Here is a 17,680-nt window from a genome sequence, read left to right as displayed (position 1 = left end):
CTGAGGGCCTGGCCATAGCTCAGTCCCTGGTGCTCTGGAGGAGGTGCCAGAAGAGCTGTGCAGCCCAGGAGGGAACAGCTTACAGCTGGGCTCCAGGCAACCAGGAGGGCAAGGCTTACAGCTGGGCTTACAGCAGTCTCCAGCTGGACTTCCTCGGCCTCTGCTCATGAAGATGTGGGAAAGGCAAGTTGAGACCTCTGCACTTGCCATCACAGTCGAGGAAACTAGGGTTTTCAGGGCGACTTGAAATGGGATGAAGCCTTCGACACTCTCTGGAGACAGGAATAATAAGCATTTGGGTGAGTGCAGAAGCTCCTTCAACAGCTGTCTGTGCCACCACGTCTCCCAGAGCAGCTGAGGCAGGCTCTAATGGACACAGTCAAGCATCCCAAGTAGATCACCTCTGCAGGCTCCTCTCCCTCATATGCTCCAGAGGAAAGCTCCCAGCACTTGTCAAAGAGGCTCCTGGTCTTTCTTAGTTACTAGCCAACATCCTAGCCATGGGAATGCTCTTTCCCAAGTCACAGCCATGGCAGAACGCTCTGGCCAGGCCAGCTCTCACCTCCCAAATTCCCCTTCCCCTATGTCCAGCCCCATAGCAAGTTAGGAGAGAGACAGGCTCTGGCTTCACTCCTGCATCCTGGGAGCCCTGGACACCCAGGATCCAGAGCACAAGAGTTATGGGGAGGGCTCCAGTTCCCTCTGATCTCCACCCAGCAGCAGTTTGGCTTCTTGTGCTCCTGAAACAGGAGAGTTCAGAGGGGACATCGTAGATAATCAAGCATCCAATCTTGAATGAGAGTGAGCAGGAAAATAGAATACACCATGTAGAAAACAAGGGGGCCTAGCAGGCTGGGCTCCCATGTCTCCTGCCCCTGCCATCCCTACCTTGTGCCTCACTCAGTAAAGACAGGAGTGTGGGTCTCACTGAGACCGATTTTACCATGAATTTAGTCTATGGTGACAAACAAGATGCCCTGTATTTGGGCAACTGGCACTGCGTGAGACTGTTTTTGATGACACAGCAATACCTTCCCCAGGAGCACCTACCATTTCACCTCTAATTTCATCATAAGCTGTCTCTGGAACTGCAGGGATATTAATCTGAGTATCCCATTGTTATAAAAAGATGCCTTCCCCATAAACTTATGAGCATGTCAGTCACATAAGGTCTTAACTTTCCTGTTTGACCTTCACATATTTTACCCATCACATACTTTGGTGTATTTGAGATAACGTTTCAATTCCTCTAAACTGTGTATAAATCTTTTCAGGCAGCCATTCTGAATTCCAAGATTTTTGAGGAAATGATGGACACATCAGCTTCTATATCGACCAAAACTTCTATTTTGACATCATTCACTTGCAATTTTAATTTTGGCCTTTGGTCATTAACCACTGTATGCCAGAACACACATTTCCCAGTACTTTCAAACACAACACCGCTGTTCCTTCTACCGGAGCAGCTTAGCCTCTGATGCAGGGAAACAGCAGCAGCTGGACACTCCTATTGCCTGCATTCATTTGCATTTTTACATAGGCCACGATTTTAATTTCTCCTTTGACATCCTCACCTGTAATTCCTGCATGCACAGTGAATTCCTGGGCAGTTAACCCACTCCTCCCCAAGGTCATCCCTTCAGTCTCTGGAGGCAGAGGACCATAAGCTGCACTGGTTATTATGTAACGTTGAATTTGGGGGGCTAGGGTAAGGGGTTTATCTGTGGCCAAGTCTAGAGCTGCACTGGCTACGGTAGTGTGCATAATTATGATCAGCAGTAATTAATTGCTGTTTTTCTGCCTCCTTGTTATTTCCAGGTTGAGGAAGGAAATGGCTGGTGTTTTTTGCTGCAGGCTTCAGAGCAGCCAGGCTGCCCATTTCATTTCCCAATGGCAAGATGTTGCCTTTAGTCTCTATCTTGGATCTGCACTCATTGGTGCAATGGTACCCCTAGGCAAAGTCTGCAAAACATGGAATCCAAGTCATTTAAGAACAAAAAGAGAACCCATTGCTATAAGAAATGCCTTTTCACATCGCTGGCAGAAAGCACCGTATTTCACAGTTAATGCTCAATGAATTTTGAGATCTAGACTTGTAGCAGCTTAGTTACAGTTTCTTTGTAAGTGACTGAATTTCTGGAATTGAAGCACTGGGCATTCTGAAATATGACACATCTCACCATAGCTTGACCTATGATATTAGCATTATACTCATGATAACCAGTATCAATTAAACCCCTTATCTGTAGGCTTTGAACTTTCTCAAAGCTACTTTATTTGGGGTTCTTTAGTGCTTATATTTCCCTTCTAACTCACCTACCTTACACAGGAGAGAAAAGAGGGTCATGGGAACAGGAGAAGTAGACCTTTTTAGACTCAGTTCCTAGAAACAAGTCCACTAATGTAGTCGGCACGATTCCAGTAAGACCACTTAAACAGCAAATCAGCAATTCAGCAAAGATGACTGCAACCACAGCCACCAGAACTCAGAGCAGCAGCTGGAGCCTGGAGCAGCCACTGGGACCCTAAAGCATTCACTGGAACGGTTCTCTCTAGGAGTGTCTCGAAGTGGACTGATGAACAGCTAAGACCAAAAAGCCAAAAAAAAAAAAAAAAAAAAAAAAAAGCCCAGCCTCTTGTTTTAGGCTCAAATATATGTCTTTTCTCAAAGTCCATACTAGAATGCTTATCAGTTGGCAAAGATCATGCTGCCACAAGAGGCAGTTTCTCTTCCAGTGGACAAGCAGCACCTGTTCTCTCACAAGTCCGTTTCCAGCAGAAAAACACTATACACCCTTACACAAGTGTATAACATCCCACACTTGGAATTAAAACAAAAACATGTTTACACCCACTAAATATTCTACTTTCTATTAAAAAACAAACTATAGTGATAAGAATAATTATGAGAATTATCAGGTACAAGTTACATTTACCAGGTCCTGTCCATTTGTGTTTGACAAGCTTGCAGAAAGTATCCCACTATCTACCTTATCCCAGCGAGTCCTATGCTAGTGTCCAAAGACTTCTTAAATCACTTTCTTATCATAACTTACATTTATCAACATAAAAACATGCTTTTAGACCTCAGACAACTAAAGCTTAATTGTAGTAATGCTATGACTATCTAGTCTTCAACCCCATCAGAGACTTAAAAAAGAAATATGACCTAATATGTAGGAACTGCAGGCAAGCAGCTTCCAAAAGTATAGACGTGACAGAGACAGCTGACTGCCTAAACAGTCTGTATTGTTGGGGCATCCAATCTTTTCCCTACTGGCCCAGAATATCCAACAGACTTTTCTGTGAAGCAGGAATTCTGAAGGACTGGCCCACCTAGTCTCTGCAAAGCTGGACAGTCAGTTTTCCAGTGTCATGCTTCTTCACAGTTTAGACAGTCAGTCTGTTATCATCAATAGAGATAAGAACAGTGTTTTGGTCCAGTGGCCATTTTGCCATGTTTGTTTCTTTGATGCCCATCATTTTCACTGAAGTAGATTGGAGGTGCTGCCAGGAGTAGATGTGTCTCTCTGTCAGAAAAAAAAAAAAACCTTTCTTATTAAATGTCATATTCTGTAGATCTCTGAAGTGTTTAGATACCATCTATTTATTTACCATAGTGCATAATCATATCTACCTACCTACCTACCTATATATATATATATATATCTATATTGATGTGTCTATCTATCTCAGTATATCTAAACAAACACTGCTTGTTTCTAGCTATGTACTATCTGCTTAACTTTGAAAACATATGCAAGAGACTAAATAAAGCTTTTTCTGTAATTAACTAAACTAGTATCTAACAAGACTATAAGTAAGATTTATAGGTGACTAACTACTAACTTGCATCTCCAACCATCCTGAAGCAATAGCTTTTATAAGACTAGAACTTTACATCACATTTTCAAATGAGTTGCATATGTACAATACATTAAGCAAAAGTTGAACAAAACAATTTTAAAATTCTATCAATATACAATACCAATGTAAAATATTTGAGGCTAGTAGATTCAGTAATCTACTTTTTATCCTATAATGCTATATCCTCCCTTTTCATCTTTCCCTTTTCCCCTCCTTTCCCCTAACACTAGATAGGATAGAAAGATAAGAGAGAAAGAAGGCACCTTTGACCATGTCCCCTGGATGGGGAGACCTGGTGGCAATCAGAGGAAGGACAGCAGGTTACCAAGAAGAGACTTGATACCCTATGATCATATAGAGGGGGAGATAATCCCCCTCAGGAACAGTCATAGGGGAGGGGAATAAGGGGAAATTGGGAGGGAGGGAAGAATGGAAGGATACAAGGGATGGGATAACCATTGAGATGTAACAAGAATAAATTAATAAAGGAGGGGAAAAAAAGAGAGAGAGAAGGATAGAGGTGAGAAAGGAAGAAATCCCTAAATGTAACCTTTGCTAACTTATAACCAGTCCCCCTAGACAATAGCAAATATTGGTAACCCACCACAAACACCCACTCCACCTACTGTGAATGCGGGCACCGTGTCCTTTTTGGTTTGGGGGGGGGATGGAACACATCTTTTGGGTACCCTTAGAAAATTAGGATATTAGCCCAGAGCTGGAAAAGCTGGCCGTATCTTTTCCTGTCTCATCTCTGTGGGATCAATCCTTTGGGCTAGCTCTTTTGAAAGTGATATGCATGCAAATTGTTGAGAAACCGGTAGCTGAGGCAGTCTGCGAAGTTGAATCACCTAGGCTGCTTGCTTTTTCTTTATTATTATTTGGTCTTTTGCTCTGAAAAGAAGCAAACATTTAAAAGTATTAGTATAAGTACATTTCTACACACACGCACATATAGAATATGCAAGGTGCACAAATCATCTAAAGATAAACTTCTGCCCTATTTTTGAGCAGGTATAAGGCATCAACTTTATACATCTGTTGAGCTGTGATATCCACTCTGTATGAAAGAATGGAATGTCATAAGAAATAGGTAGCTCATAAGATTCCTTTGCTATGTGAAGACATTCATGTTTCAGACAGTAGAAGGACTTCCCTAGTCAGATATAATCTTCATAAGTTTTGTTGGTAACCATATTTTTCATTCCCTATAGATACATAAGCATAACCACATCTCCATCTCAAACTATTGCAGGTTTCCATTCCATTGTCAATAAATCTTTATAGTGTATTGGTTGTCCTAGTTCCTCAGTTTTTTCTATAACCCAATGTCTCTCAGCTGCTGTTGTTCCTTTTTCATCAACATTAAGAAAATTCAGAGCCAACAAGGCATTATTTAACCTGTCCCTGTGGGTATTTATCCTTCCTTTTTGTTTAATAAGCATCTCTTTTGAGGTACAATTAGCTCTTTCTACAACTGCTTGTCCTGTAGGATTGTGTGGTATACCAGTAATGCGCTTTATATTATAAAATGCAAAATTATTAGATATATATGCAGGGACATTGTCAGTCTTAATTTGTACAGGTATCCCAATAATTGCCATTATTTCCAATAAACATGTAATTACACAATCAGCCTTTCCAGGACTTAAAGCAGTTGCTCATTGAAACTCTGAGTATGCATATATGGTATGATGTACATACCTCTGCTTTCCAAATTCTGCAAAATGAAACACATCCATCTGCCGGACTTCATTCCTTTGCACCCTAGGGTTGCTTCTAGCAGGCTATGGAGTTGGTTACAGAAAACACTTTTTAATTATTTATTTGGTTTGTTGCCAAGTGATGGAGAATTTTTTTTTCTTGCTTTGACCCAGTATTGCCTATGTCTTCTTTCCTCCCATGTGAAATGGGAATATGTATTCTGTGCCATTGTCAGCTGGAAAATGCAATTTTGCTTTTACAGGGGTTACAATTAAGAGATTGAGTCTCAGAAGAGACTTTGGACTGGAAATAGTGTTGAGACTATGAAAGACTATGACGACTTTTGACATTTGACTAAGCGCATTTTGCTTTTATGGTTTGACTACAAGCCTGTGGAGGGCTTGTTGTGTGCTCATCCGTGACTAGCACATACACTTATCATGGGAATAGGAGCCCTCTGAATGGGTGGGGCCTAAGGACAGTCCTAGAAGTGAGGACAAAAAGGTCATGTAAAGATGAGAGTGTGGAACAGTGGTTGTGACGAGCTGCAAGTGTCCATCCCTAGTCAGTGAGCTCAGCCTCCTGGCCCCATGTTCTCCTGGCTGTGATCCTATCTCCTGTCTCCTGCAGCATAATGAAGAAGGTTATTGACACTGTCAGCTTTGCCAGCACTTAAGAGGAGATGCCTCTGGTGAAGTGTCTAAACCAGAAACTGCCAATGACCACAAGCCACCTAAGCAGCCCACAAAGGAGTCTGTGGCCATCAATTTGTCCCAAGCGGCCTCCTCAGCTCCTCTCAGGGAACACCAGCTTCCTCAAGATTCTACAGTGTCACCTGTCCTGCAGAATTCCCTGGCTTTTGTTGAGTCACAGTCATCTATGAGCGCCTCTAGGCCACCAGAGACCTTGACTCCTGGAAGACGTCATTCACCAGCACCAAGTGCACCTTCCCCCGCATCTTGTCCTTCTGGTCCTGTGCCCTGTTCTCCATTCATGCCAGATCCCAGCATGGCTCCTCCTCAGCGTGACTGGGAAACACCAGTGCGGACCTCACACCCCACACCTCTGACAGGTTTGCCTTCTCCTATTCCAACCACCCCAGGCCTCGGTGACTCAAGAAGACCTGCCTCAGGCCCCTCATGGTACCAGGTAGCTGCCGAAACCTGATGCCGCTCCAGCTCATTACAAGAGCATCTTTGTCTCTGTATCTGAGAGGCCTCGTTTTGGAAAACCCCACATACCCTAAGGTAGAGGCTGGGAAACCCTCCTACATCAACCCTAATTTCCAGGAGATACTGGAACTGCAGATTATCAACAGTTGAACTCAAAGTTTGGAAGGGGAAAGGAAGGGAAGCATTTGAGCATACTGACTGATGCACATGCAGTGTGCTGCAGGCCTGCAGCGGTGAGCCAGCCACTGCCACCCCGTGCCCATGCTACAGCAGACACTGCAAGTCAAGTCAGTTTTCATGTACTTAAGAGCGTTTTTACAAGAAGGTCACAGACAACAATTGTAGCCAACATTTCTGGGGGCTCCCTTTTCTCCACAGTGAGTCCCTTGTAGATATTGTCAGGACAAGAGGCCCCCCACTAGATGCCAACCCAATCATATTCAATGGACTCTCTAATGCACCACCTCAGCTCTTCTCTCCAAAGCCCTTGATTCACCACGTAGTCCAATCCCAACCTCTGACCCAAACTTATGAGGGGCTGTGGTATCAGGTAGACAGCAGCCAAGGACGTGATCTAAGCAACTTGTAAACAGAATCCACAGCCACAGGGAGGCAAGCGTTGCTATGGCATGAAGCACTAGTGCAACATGAGCAACAACTGTTTTCACTTGGACACAAGGAACCAGGCCTACGATTTAGCACCATCTGTACAAAGACTCAGTCAGTCAAGGCATTAATGTGAGCTCTCAGTGTGACATGAGGTTTGTGACATCAGAGACGAGCATGAGCATGCATTTTGTCCTGATAACAGCACGTTTTACATACAACATAAAGGTAGAGGCCTCCAGAAATGGACTTGAAAATAAATGATTACTAGGGAACTGTCACAGTCAATCTGCAACATCCACATATACCACCCCTGGCATCTTCCCATAGACACCATGGTGGAAGCAGCTGGCTGGGAGGTGGGGGGTAACCTTGGAGCATACCACACACTGCTCAACAGGATGAGTCCATATGCCATTCCTGGAACTAACAGCAAAGTGACAGGACCAGGCAGCCATTGTGACACCAAGGAATTTTCTTTAGCCCATCCAGGGCACAACCAGGAACAGAACAGACTCACAGAATCAAGGCAATGAGTTAGGAAGGCCAGAGACTCCTCACATTGTAAGATGAGCTAGCTGACCCATCAGCTTGTGGACAAGCTACTGGAGCCCTCACTGGGTTGCCCAGTACCTGGGGCTTAAGGCATTCTGTACATATAGCTCTGCTCACCTGTCAGCTCTGGCAGTGGCTCATCTGGGTGCAGCTTGGAGAGTCAGTCTTTGAGGAAACTGCCAGAGGCTCCCGGTGTGCATAAGGGACAGTCCTGTGACACTGTTCAATGTTTATGTTTCTCCAAAGGCTTCAGTCCAGCTATACAAAATGGGTGTCAATCCTGCTGCCTGGGGGTTATGTGGCAGATGAGTGGCATACCACATCATGTTATCAGGACTAACAGTATATGATCTGCGAGATGAGTGCCCTGGTCATTGATAACCTGCCTGGCACCCATGTGACATGAGCCCCACACCTTTGAGTCTTGTTAGCAGATGGCAAAGAGGGGATAAAAATCCATCTTTGAAGGTAGGTTCTGTCCATCTCCTGTTTTCCTGCCCTTGAGTAGAGAGCCATGTATCAGAAAATGCAAGTGCAGAAGGCAAACAGAGAGGCTTCTGGGAAGACAGTCAGACTAGGGGATACTGTCCAGGTTCTACACTTGGAATGAAGCTGTCCATGGATGATGCTCAGAGAGAGGGATGGAGTGGGGAGCAGAGCCATGCTGCCTGGATCTGGAGGGAGAACAAGCTGTTTCACTTCCCTTAGATCTATTCCTCTTTCAAATGATTCCTTCTTCTCATCCATCCAGGGACTTTGGAAGCCACAGAGTCTGGTGGAGGAAGCACCCTACAAATGATGGGACCATCGAACCTTTGCACTCACTAAAGGATCCTCTAAAGGACACTATCCTGCCCGCCTTGGGCCCACCCTCCATCCAGTCTGTGAATCCAGCCTGTAGACATGGCTGAAGTAGAAGAGACCCAGAACCTGCCTTTAACTATGGGAATACATGGAACTTGCCTCGCATCTGCCTAACTCTCACCAGGATCTGTGATGCGACCCCAAGGCCTGGGCCCTACCGTGTAGGGAAAGACAAGACATGGTGGACTAGGACTATGGTGCATTAGACAGGAGGGTGGTCTGAGGTCAGAGCAGTCATGGGCCTATGAGCAATAGGTGATGACCCTGTTCTGCCCACTAGACTTCATGGCCCCACACACCCCTGGATGAGGACTGCACCTCCGTGTCTTCTGCAGCTGTGTAGTAACTGCCTTCTCTCTCAGCAGAAGGTGACAACTAGATGAGCTGTTCTTCCTAGGGTGACTGAAATGGAAAAGGTAGGAAGTATCAAGATACAATTAGTGGCCCCACTCTCAACTTTCCCCTGGGAAACCAGGCCACCCAGACCTCCACGTCAGTCCCTGCTTGTGAAGAATGTGCCCACAGCGAGGTCCATAAGCTCTGAAAGAGCCTCTAAGACAGGCCCAGGAGGTAAAACTAAACGATGAAATGAAGAGGCTAGAAAGAGAGGGAGGAAGCAAGGATCTACCTGGGATTTAACCATCACCCACCAAAGGGGCTGAAGGTGATAAGAAAGGTTCAGGTTGTGACTGGTGAGGCCTGGAAAATGTCACTCCAGAAGACTCTGGTCTAGGGACTCCAGCAAGAAACATCTAGCATGTTGCTTATGCCAGGAAGTTGGAGCAGGACTCTCAAGGTGATCCCCCGAGTGTGTGCTGATCATGGACTGCTGTTGACCATGCTTACCCCAAGCCAGCATCCTCAAAGAACACATAAGCCCACCATCCTGGAAGGGCTGCACATCTTATGAAAGCTTCTTCCTTGACCTGGGACCTCATGTAAGGCACCAAACAGACACCCAGCATCTTGTGAGGCTCAGGTGGGACCCACATCTTAAAGCCTTGAAGACATTGGACCCCATAGGAAGGGACACCCAGCCTCACCCCTTCCCTGGCCTGCATGTCCCACCTCTATCATCTGTGCTTCTTGCTAAGGTTGCCACATTCCTGGAAAAAATTCATCAAAAGGTCTAAGAGAGGTGATAAGATCAATGTCAGCTGCCATTTTGCAGAATCCTCTCTTCCTAGTCACCTGCAGGGCTTCAGGGGCCTCCGAGAAGGACCCTATCTGCTGCTGCCATGGACCACACAACTGCTGGACAGAGTTTGGCAGAGCAAGGCTATCCAGGGAAGCCAGAGAGTTGGCCTGAAGTCAAGTTCAAGCCTCACAAAGATGGTGAGTGACACACAGCAGGTGGGTGACTCTGTGGTCCCAGAAGACACTGAAGAAGTGTGACCACCATGAAAACTGAAATAGGATTCCAGTCACCAGTGACCAAACCACCATGACCATGGAGTCACTTGGGCTGTGGCAGTGATATCACTGCTGAGTGCAAATTAACCATGCAGGACAGCAGGGCATCCCTGAATTGTCAATCTGAGGAGGTCAGGTTCCACAGAGACCAGTAAAAGCCCTTCCTCCCCACTAGAGTGTAGGTACCTAAAAGCACAATAGTGACAGTTATACACTTAATGACATAGTCTCAAGAGCAGTCCCCTGGTCTTCCCCGCCCCCACACCGTACTCCCCACCTCAGCCATCCTGCCCTCTGCATGGCTCTGATCATCTTACAGAGTGCATCTAGAAGCAACAGGGAGACTTTGGTAAACTACATGCCCCGAGTGAGCTGAAGGTACAGCCACGAGCAGCAGAAGCTGGTCGCCAAAGAGAAGGTTTCAGATGGAGTCCCCAGCAGGATACTTCTACAGTCACAGGGAGAGGCAGCCATGGGAAGCCCAGAGCAGGACAGTAAGAAAAAGGCTTGCAGGGGTGAGGGCCTCCCAGCCTGTGAGCAGAGCCCTTGCTGAGGTCAGGAAAATAGGCAGGTGCTGTTGGAAGCATGTCCCCTCTATGCCAGTCAAAGAAGTGACAGTCTCCCCCAGAAAGGCATTTCAAGAGAAGGATTAGGAATGTTCCGCACTGTGTGACTAACAGTCTAGGGGAGGGAACGCTCTCTGCTCAGTGTGAAATTCCTACAGCTGCTGCTCAGAGTGGAGCCTCTGTCCACAAGAATCTCTTCCTATACAAGGGGCAGTAGGTGCTCCTGACATCATTAGAAACAGCCTGCTGCAAAAGATGTCAAGCTGAGGACTGCCCAGCCCTCTGAGAGCAGCTACCGCCATCACCAGCAGGAGACACTATGACATAGAACAAAGTACAGACATGAGCTGCCATCACACCAGCCTTGGGGTCCACAGCCATCCAATGGAGAACAAGTCAGTCACAGGCCTTGCTGCCCAGAAAGTCTGGTCCCAGGAGACTCTTCCCACATAGTCCATAGGGCACAGCTTCTGGGTTACCTTAACCATGTCCATCAGAAGGCATTCAGTAAGGTGGCTTGTCTGATCTACCCAATGTTTCTCGTGCATCTTGGCAGAGAAAAGATCTTTCAGTAAAAATCCATCCCATAAAGGAAAAGCTTTCCTTCTTATGTGCACACACCTGCTGGTCACGAAGGGCTGCCTCTTCTCAGGAGAAGGACTGTTTCCTGGTGTGTCTCTTCAGTGGAGTGGCTTCTGTCTGCACTGAGCCAGGCACAGGGAAGGGTCAGCAGTTGGTTGTCCTTGAAGCAGCTTCTAGAAGTGAAGGGCACACAGAGACGTGACAGTAACACTGAGACTCACACTCACACATAGTCCCTAGGTGCACCATGAGGCTCATCCCAGCACCTACAAAAGTAGAAAGTAGAAAGCATCCACATGTATGGAAATGCACCAACTCTCCAGCGACCCCACTCAGGGTCTTGCTCAACCTGCCCCTCTGGCTGTGGCCTACATTGGTGCAGGTGAAGGTATGGGTGTGCAGAGGCAGGACAAGGCCCAGTACCTCACATGTCACACAGAAGGTTCAGGAAATCTGGGGCTGTGGTGGCCTTGAGCTAAAACTTAGGAGACTCCTGAGCCCTGGGTTTCCTGGGGAGAAATGAAATCTGCAGGAAAGACACCCTTGTTCTCCCTGATTGAGCCTGTGGGAGCTGAGCCCTGCATCCCTTTAGCTCAACCTGGGTGACAATGTAGTGTCATCCTCCCCAGTCCTTGCTTTGTCTTCCCACACACACCCTCTTGGAGGTACCACACTGAAGCTGCATCCCTGCAGTGTGGTGGCTTCAGGATGGCATTTAGGGGTGTGTCACCCTGGCCAGGGCTCTCCTGCCTTTTGCTCTGCTCAGGCCTGTGTGTGCAGCCATGGTTGCAATGGACAGGAAGCCTCTGTCCTCACAGGACACAGAACTAACTCTAGAGAGACCTCTGGCTCTGAGCCATTCTTTGACACCTCCCAGGGACCCTTGCTCTTGGCCCAAACCACAAGCCTGGACAGACAGACCCTTCAGCTCCATCACAGACTTCTGAGGGTGAGCAGAGCCTGCAAGCAGGGAATACTATTTCCAAAGAGCATAGCTGACTACCCTGCCTGTTCTCGCCTCTTAACTCCAGAAAGAATGAGTCACTAATTGATGGGAAAGCCAGACCTAGGGATTCTGAATGTGACTCACACCCTGGTGACCTTCATGCACACACATGGCTCTCCCACTGCACTCAGGGCAGAGGAAGGGACCTAACGTGCTCAAGAACATGACCTGGGATCCCGCCCTTGTCTTCTCATGAGCCCAGGCTAGCCTACAGAACTGGCTCACACAAAGGAAGGGACCTGTTCAAAGTGCAGGTGCTGCCTGGTCACTGAGCAGGCCAGGACGGGTCCTGACTGGGCCTCAGTCAACTTCCAGCCAGCCTTCAAGAGCGGCCATTTATCCAAAGCCTTCGACAGAGACTCCCACTAAGAGAAACCACAGTCACCTTTTCCCTATGTGTGTGTTTCTATCTATCTATATGTGCACCACACACCTGCAGTGTCTGTCTGTCTGAATGTGCACCACACACCTGTACTGCCTGTAGAGGTGTCCAATCCCTGGAAGTGGAGTTCCACGCAGTTATGGACAACTTTATCTGAGTACTGGGGACCAAACCCACGTTCTCAGTGAGAGCTCTTACCTGATAAGCCATCTCCCCAGCCTTTCCATGTTCAATTTTAGAGATTCCTATGGTAACGCCCCACAAGAAAAACACTCAATGTTCCCCTCAGATATGCCCACCCTAGACTTTTACATTCCCTACACAGAGACCCCTGAAGTTTCCCTTAGACCCTCCCGCATTGACATTTAGGGACACCCACACAGAGAACCCCAAAGACCCCCTTCAAACCCTCTCTTCCCTAGACCTTCACAGAGCCTTCCACAGAGAGCCCCTAGCACTCCCACGGCCTTTCATAAACATCCTCACAGTCACTCTCACCAAGCCCTCTAGACCAGCCATAGACCTCCACAGAAATGCAGAGAATTGTGTCTCACTCACACTGAGAACCCACAGACATTTCTTATCAGCACAGAAACACCATGCAGTAATACCCGAAACACCCAGAAGTAGCACATGAGTTTGTGTCCACAGAGATCTCACAGACGCCCTTATACACTTCCCACAGACACCCCTGACAGAGACAGACTCTGAGAGACACCTCAAAGACAATTCCTCCTCCAGAATGGCTTCTAAGTGACTCACAGTGCCAAAAAGACATGCTCACGTCACCATGACAGCCACGCCACAGGAGCACTGGAACATGCTAGCATGTCCTCTAGGAAAAGTGGCTTCAGCAATTTGCCTTCTCATGCCATGTTGACACCTGAAGCACTTGCTCACTTAGTTCAGGAACTGGACTCCCCGTTACCTCCTCACCGATGCCTTAAAGAGCTTTGCCATCCCTCAGCAATGATCACATGACCCCAAGATGCCCCTCAACTTGGGGATCCCTCTGAAGCTTCAGAAAAACCTAATGGTACCCGGATGCTAGGAACATTTTACATACCAACTCCAACACCATGGAGAGATCAGAGAGAAGCAGGCTCTGGTTTCGTGCACTGTGGTCCCTGGAGTGAGGCAAACTTTGTCTTGAAACTTCCCTTGCTTCAGCTACAAAATAGGAAATGAATGTTAATACTGCATGACGGGAAATGAGTGAAGAAGGTAAAACACACTGGATCGCACCGTAGGGATCGCATTTCAAATTTATTTTATGTGCACAGACTGTGCCTGCATGGTTGTATGTGTACCATGTGAGTGCCAGGGGCCTGGGGTGGTGGTGGGGGCAGAGGCAGGTGTCTGAGGCACCAGAACTGGAGCTAGGAATGGCCATGAGCCACCATGTGGGTGCTGGGATCTGAACCTGGATCTTCTGCAAGAACAGCCAGTGCTCATAACAGCTGAGCCATCTCTCCAGACCCCAGTTCTTTTTTCTATCATTGCTTTAATTTCTTATGGCATTCTCTTTGTGATTTTTCACTTGCTAAACCATACGCAATAAAGGGCACCCCCCAATAAAATCAAACAATGTCATTTTTAACACAAGTTAGCACTGGAATTAGAGATTCACAGTCCACATGACAAATAATCTGGATACTCTTTCAGGTCATTTTTCAAGTTGTTTCCTGGTACATGCCATGCAGAGGGTCTGTAATGTCCTCTGGTGGTAAGGGCCTCTTCTGCAACCCCAAAACCACTGTAGTGAAAGACCCCATTTCTAAATGTTGTTTAGTCAAGGCTTGCTATTTTGTAAATGATTCTATTTTGTAAGGCTTGTACAATGGTTAAGGGAGGTCACCTGAAAGGCTCAGTCAGACTGGAAAAATACCACCATGTCACAAGGCTCGCAGATGTCACAAGGTTCGTGGTCACCCACCATTTCACAAGGTCTGGAAAACTGCCCTGGGGTCAAGTTATTAAAAAAACAAGATGTATGGTCAGTAAATAGGCTAGCCTAACCATTTCCTGATTCCAAAGCCCTAACCAGAGCTAAATCTAGCCGCATTAAGTTAGCCAATCAAGACCCTGTAACTATGCTTCTCGCTTCTGTAACCCCCGCTTCCTGCTTCCCACCCTATAAAAGGGTCTCCTCCCCTTCACTCGCGCGCCAGTCATCCGATAGACTGTGTCGCCCGGGTACCCGTGTAATCAATAAAGCCTCTTGCGTTTGCAACCGGACTTTTGGTTTCGCTGGTTCTTGGGGAGGGTCTCCCTGACGAAGGACACTCCGTGAGGAGGGTCTTTCAGTAGGCGTGACCATGAAAGCATGTACCTCAGGGAGTTTGGGTCCTCCACACCATCTCTTTCTTCAGACAAGTCTGTACACACCTGCCCCTCACGTGGAGTTGGGGTTCCCCTGACTTACCTGCTGATGTCTAAGTAAGGAAAAGTCATGTGCCAGGACCAGGATCTTACTGCAGTGACAACACCAAGCCCATTCCAAAATGGCTGAAGGGCCCTGAGGCACTGAAAGGAAAATGTCTTCCCTGTCCAGAAGTGAATCTTGAAGCCTTAGCCTGGCTGGCAGCAGCCGCACACTGCTCCATTCCCTGTCCTGGTGTGGCTCACTCTTCCTCCAGACAGGTCCCTGACCAGGGCCTCCCGCCACCTTGGGATGAAGAGGAAGAGAAGTTGGAGGCCTGGACCTCTCCTGGATCCCACAGTAGGCAGTGTAGATCGTGAGTTCCCAGGAACTCCCCTTTTCGGTCCCCACACTCCCTTCTCCCCTTTCCTGTCCCCACACTCTGCCTCCAGCACTCCCTAGTGTTGAACTCTGTTGTCACAGTCTCAGCGCCCCCCATGCTGTGGCTTCACTATTGCCAGGCACTTCAGCTTCCCATGCAAGTCCCAGCAGCCCCAGCACCTCCGAATCCCCTCCCCCTCCCCAATGCCATGGAGGACACAGAAGGTTCTCTGCTGCTTGCTGGGTGCAGATCCTTACAGGAAAGCTGACAGCAGTTACAGTAACAAGGTCCCACCTCTTCTATCCCCAGCAGCTCTGGGACACAGCAGTTTAACTGCCAAAGAGCTGCAGAGCGTTCAGAAACAGCCTGATTGGCTGCAGGCAGCACTGAACGGACCATGTGATCTGTTGCTAGCCTGTGATTGGCTGAAGTTTCGTTGCTGTGATTGGCTGAACTGATGATTCAGTTACAAGGTTATCCTGAAATATTAAGCTAAAGTTTATATATTAAGTGAGGTTACAGTTCACTCTGTGTGGTGACCATGTGGATACAAACTTTATCGGCCAGAAACTGGGTAAAGGTACAGGCCAAACAAGTTATAATGCAATAGCCTCATTTTGATCTTTTCCATCATTTTGATCAGCCAATCACAGGCTAGCAACAGATTACATTGTACCTTCAGAACATGCTGCCTGCAGCCAATCAGGCTGTTTCTGAACAGTTGGCAGCTCCTTGGCGCATCAGTGAAGAGACTGATGCAAAGCATGGGTTTGGGCAATGACACCTTCTGCAAGGATCACAATGAATCTGCTTGATCCCCTTGTAGACTTCATTATTCCACAGCATGAATTTAGCCAAATAAGTGGATTTTACCTTTTCATTATTCTGATAATAAAGAGCCCCTTCAACAGACAAGGGCACTGGGGTACAGCTGTTTAACTTTGAAAGGAACTTGAACAAAAGTGTCATTCTAAAATCAACTGCTTTGCAGGGAGAATAAACTCTAGTGCTTTTGTTTGTTTGTTTGTTTGTTTGTTTGTTCAAATCTTTGGCGTGACTACTAGATAATATAATATGGAGGAAACATTTTTCACAGAAGCCACCATGAGGCAGTTCAAGCAAAGCAACAGGAGGAGGGTCAGGTCTCAGAGGCAGTTCAGCAGTCTGTGGATGGATGGTGGTGAAGACTGAGAACAAGGCAACAGGGCTGGAGAGATGGCTCAGCACTTGCCGCCCTTGCAAAGAACCCAGGTTCAGTTCCCGACACCCACATTGCAGTACAGAAGCATTTATAGCTCCAGTTCCAAAGAATCCCGCACAATCTTCTAGAGAAAACATCCATCCATATATATAGCCAGCAAAGGCTGCAGAGTGGCTGTCTTAGTCACTGATCTGTTGCTGTGAAGAGACACTATGACCACGGCAACTCCTAAAAAAAAAAAATCACTAAATTGGGGCTTGCTTACAGTTTGAAAGCCTTAGTCCATTATCATGGAAAACAGCCTGGTGGCAGATAGGCAGGTGTGGTGCTGGAGTAGTAGAGCTGTATCTTTTTTGTTTGTTTGTTTGTTTGTTTTTTGTTTTTCGAGACAGGGTCTCTCTGTGTAGCCTTGGCTGTCCTGGACTCACTTTGTAGACCAGGCTGGCCTTGAACTCACAGCTATCCGCCTGCCTCTGCCTCCCGAGTGATGGGATTAAAGGCGTGCGCCACCACAAGCTGTATCTTGATCTGTTAAGGGGGCAGGGTGCTGGGTCTGTCCCACCCACAGTGCCACACTTGCTCCAACGAGGCCACGCCCCCAGTCCTTGTAATCTTTTCAAGTGGTTCTGCTCCCATTCAAAATATGAGCCTACGGTGGTGGGAGTGGAGGTGGGCGTGGGGGGGGGAGGGATGGGGTGGGGTGGGAGGAAGTAGGGATTCTAATTCAACCTGCCATAGTTCTGACCTTGAGAGGTTCTCTTTCCTGCAGGTCACCTGGCGACATCTTCCACAGTGATCTGCAGACCAAGAGAGACTTGAGGATGAGGAGTCCCTGGCACAGCCAGGCTGCCATGTTGTAATACACTCTGAACTGGACAGCAAGTAGCCATCCCACCAACACCTCACATGCAGAAAAGATGAAGGGTTTAGGAGGCTGCACATCAAAGAAAAGGGGAGAATACAGAAAAAGAAAGCATTTGCATTGCCTTCCTGCCTGCTCTTCTTCATCTCTCACACA

At 47.3% G+C, this 17,680-nt stretch overlaps 1 long non-coding RNA gene across 11 annotated transcripts; it reads right to left on the bottom strand.

The window, feature by feature from the left end:
* Positions 1-1,131: 1,131 nt before the first annotated feature.
* On the bottom strand, positions 1,132-15,820 carry LOC311605133. 11 transcript variants are annotated; one of them, XR_014781809.1, is made up of 9 exons: positions 15,719-15,804; positions 15,050-15,385; positions 13,784-13,887; positions 11,227-11,502; positions 9,087-9,170; positions 8,022-8,403; positions 5,572-5,654; positions 4,494-4,761; positions 1,132-3,530 (listed from the first exon to the last, which is right to left on the bottom strand). It is a non-coding gene; the product is annotated as an uncharacterized lncRNA (long non-coding RNA). The 11 variants fall into 11 exon arrangements; XR_014781808.1 differs by having other exon boundaries at positions 1,133-3,530; positions 15,143-15,385; positions 15,756-15,813; XR_014781810.1 differs by having other exon boundaries at positions 1,134-3,530; positions 15,143-15,385.
* Positions 15,821-17,680: the final 1,860 nt, after the last annotated feature.

This window comes from Acomys minous (assembly GCF_964271855.1).
Source record: "Acomys minous genome assembly, chromosome: 9".
Taxonomy (NCBI): Eukaryota; Metazoa; Chordata; class Mammalia; order Rodentia; family Muridae; genus Acomys; species Acomys minous.
Note: the sequence above shows the minus strand (reverse complement) of the source record. Positions and strands in the feature narration are given on the sequence as shown.